We start from the raw sequence: 4,339 nt of genomic DNA on the forward strand, positions 1-4,339 counted from the left end.
ATGCGGATAGGGTAGGGTAGGATACCCTAAACCCATACCCTATCCTATCCACAGGCAAATTTACACCCTACTCTAGGGTAGACAACTCTACCCGAAAGGGTTGGTCAGGGTTGGGTACCCGCGAATAGAGTATATATTGCCAGCCCTATACGAGAGAAAATATTTTAAGATTTTTAATGATAAAGTATCTTATTCTTTTGTATTGGAATCATGGTTCTGAAAATCAGATTGGACTAACCGGTCGAACCAGTTCAATTGAGACCCAGCAAAGAAAACAGTCCAATCCGCTACTTATAACCGTCCAGTCGCGAATTGATTTAAAATCGTTAAATTGGATGATTTTCGGTCGGTCCAACCATCCAGAATCTGGCCGGTTCTATATAAATGCCACTATTTTGATTCAAAAAAGTCAGTTACCTACCCTTTTCCCCAACACCACCTCACTCATGAGACTCACACTCAAACTCAAACACTCCCACTCACCCTATCTGAAGCACAAAACCCTAGTTTTCTCCTCAACGGTTCTGTCGCAGTATCTCTGCCGTCCCTGGCTTCCTCCTTCCCCTCCTTTCCGAACCCAAGCCCTGTCTTGTTGGCTATAGCTCGGCACGTCGCCCTCATCGTTCCTGACTTTTGTGTTCGAGGCTGGAAGCAGCTCGCCGTCGTCTTGTCACTCGTCATCCGTCTCTCCGTATAAGGTTAATGGCACTGCTTTCATGGTACTTGCTTACAACCAACTCCTATATATATATATTGTGCAATAGGCATTCTCTTTAGATTCGTATACATCCAAAATGGAATAAAGTAAATTTCTTGTCAATCTGTTTATCTGTTGGTGATAATGCTAATTTTTCTGCTGATTGGACTAAAATTTGTGAATTAATTAATGGAAAGGAAACCATTATTCAAATTTTATGTTGCTACTCATTAATTTTGTACTGTTGTTGTGTTTTTAATTTTTGAAAGTTTTGTTGAAATTTGGTTACTACTGCTAAGCATGAAAATCAAATAATTACTGAAAATTTTGTGCTTTTGCTCATTAATTTTGTGCTGCTGCTATTTTTTCAATTTCTAAAATTTTTGTTGAAAATTTTTTGCTGTTGCAAAAAATAGAAATCAAATCATTATTGAATTTTTTTTATCTTTATTTGATTTCAGGTTTAGTGTGGTTACTTTATGCTCTGTTTAGTCTCTTGTTAATAGTGTTTTTGATTGGATTTATCTTTTGAGAGCTGCTATTAGTGTGGTCTGCAACAAATTCTTGCAGATTTTGATGATTGATAAATTTTTATGTTGGTGTTTAAAATTTGATATTTCTTTTTACTATTTAACTTGAGTTTGTATTTTAATAAGATCATATAAATTTGGCTAAGAATATTTTATATAGTATTTTAAATTCGAAAAAATATTTTAATATTTATATTAGACTATAATCATATTTTAAGATGTTTATTTATAATTTATTTATTATTTTATTCTAAAACAATTATTCTAATTCACAACTAGAAAATGGATTAATATAGATAGATTTACAGACAGATTTAGTTTTCATTACAGACGGATTTTTGGTTACCGATGAAATTACAGACGGATTTTGTCCCTCTGTAAAAGCCCCGTCGGAAATTATTTACCGACGGATTTTTTTCCGTCGAAAAATTACCGACGGATTTTTACCAGTTACCGACAGATTTTCCCTCTGTAAATTTTCTATCCATTTCCTTGAGGCGACGAACTTTCCGACGGATTTTCCGCCTGTAATTACAGACGGATTTTCCGACGGATTTTTCGTCTGTAATTACAAACGGATTTTCTCTCTGTAATTACAGACGGATTTTCCGCCTGTAATTATAGACGAATTTTCAGACGGATTTTTTGTCTGTAATTACAGAAGGATTTTCAGATGGATTTTCCGTCTGTAATTACAGATGGATTTTTCGACAGATTTTTCGTCTGTAATTTGAACTTTGAAAAATCATTTCACACTCTGATTACAGACAAAAAATCCGTCTGTAAATCTGTCGGTAAGGTAAAATTTTTTTTTTAATTTTTTCATTACAAAATAAACCTGTTTTTATACAAAATAAATATAAAAAAACTCAACTCAACTCATATAAATTATATATTTTTTTCTTTGAGATATATGAAAAATACATTATCTATATAATATTTCTTTGCATATAACTCTACTTATTCAATAATATACAGTTATACATCCACTTGGAGTGAAAATTACATCCATGTCTCAGCAACATTAGTAAAGTAGCATCCTTAGAATTTTCTAAAATTTCTTGAACAATGCAAGCTAAGCTAGAGACCACTCATATGGTAAGTGTAGAACTTTATGGCAGTTATGTACACTATTGATTCTACAATGTACACTCTATTGAAGCTGCAATGGCCGCAACGACAGCAGCAATGCCTGCCACGGATACTGCAGCATGCAACTGAGCATTATGAGTCCTAATCTCCTGCTTTTTCCTCTCCTTTTGATCCTTCAGCCATCTTCCCATTGTCCTTCCTCTCAACAAACTCCTATAAAGCTAGTATGCCAAAGTTTACAAGAAAAATAACACAACACAACAGTGATTGTAAAGGTTTGATTTAGCATCATCCATCCGCGTTCATTATTTCCTGAAGATAATACATATGTTACAAAATACAAACACAACAATGATTGAACTTTGACAGATAAGAAATCAAATGGAAGACTGAAGAAGTAGAATGTTATAAGTTAATTACTATAGTGATGAATAACTGGATCAACATGAAAAACTTCTCCAACTCCATGACCAACAAACTGTCTCACGACCCCATAACTGAATTTATCTGCATGATCACTAAAATAGAATAGATATCAACATTAAGCACTGGACAATCAAGAACCATCAAAGCATATTAACAGAAGTAGATAACTGCTACGAAGTAAGAAGATGCGAGAGTAGGGAAGAGAAAATGAATGGAGTTGAATTATACAATTTCTTAGACCAAGAACAACTGCTATGAGAATCGTATAGTTGCTCAACAAAGACTCTTCAAATAGAAGCCTTAAAATATAATCAATATAAAATTTCTTTTGGATTTATTTATATATTTTTATATGCTTTTTTTTTAATTTGTCTTATATTAAAAAAAGACAAACTGAACACTAGTTCTAAAATATGTGCAAAACTGTTGAACCATTAAACATCTGATAAACTAGTACGATGTAAAGAGACATCAGGAATATCAACTAAAGTCATAAAAACTGGGGCATGATCAGATCCTTCCAGCTTAATGCTCCGTCCTCCTTTTCACCTGTGTGCACTGAGCATATCATAAAGTTAAAAGTTATATTCTAGTGTCAAGAAAGGCATACAGCACTAATCTTGATCATATGATACAGCTCCTTTCCATTCTTTTATTTGTTTAAAGATCATCTCTTTGGATAAACTGAAACAATCCCTTTTATTCAAAGTTCTAGGAATTTCAAGGCCATACTTGAACAAACATTGTTTGAGTATGAATTGAAGAATGAAATAAAATTAAAGCCCAGTCAACAAAGTCTGATCTGATGGAATTGATTGGAGAAAAAAAAAGGCATAAACACTATTAACAAAATTAACTGCATATATCAAGATAGTATACCTCAAAAAAATTTATCATAGTATTAACAACTTCCAGGAGCCTTTCACAATAATCTTCCTTTATGTTTCCCGCATTTTTAAGCTTGGAAATTCTGTAAATAAATCAAATAAACCAAATATTAAATATCTGCATATCTAAATTTATATCCTGTAACAGTAAAGGCTTAGAGAGGTACCTTCTCAGCGCAATGCCTTCAAGCTCATTTAGTAAAGGCTTAGAGAGGTATCTTTTATTTTCACAAAATTCTAAAAATAGAAAATACTAAAAATGAAAACACAAACCAAACACACCTAATTTTCTTTGCAGGGAACAAAAAAATAGTGATCATCAATCCTATATAAAGAAAAAGGTGGTGCTACTTGATATATCATGAATCTAAAAGGAAGTTAAAAACAGAATATCAGTATGAGTTAACTTACTAGTGTCCTTTCTGGCTCCAACACACTATTCAGTCTCTCAAGTACACTATCATCAGCCAAAGATATCTCATCAACAAGAAAAATATCACCCCCTCTCATTGCTTTTACAAGGGGACCATTCTGCCATTCAAATATGCTACAAATGACTTGGATTAAGAAAAACGGGTACAGAAAATAAAACTATTGCAGAAAACAATGTGTTAAAAAAGATCTCCTAGTAAGGACCATGCACTGTGTTAAAAAATTAGTATGACTTTTCTTCTCCATTGCATCTGAGTCCTGCATCCATTATTAAG

The sequence above is a fragment of the Arachis stenosperma genome, chromosome 10 (genome assembly GCF_014773155.1).
Source record: "Arachis stenosperma cultivar V10309 chromosome 10, arast.V10309.gnm1.PFL2, whole genome shotgun sequence".
In the NCBI taxonomy this organism is placed as follows: Eukaryota; Viridiplantae; Streptophyta; class Magnoliopsida; order Fabales; family Fabaceae; genus Arachis; species Arachis stenosperma.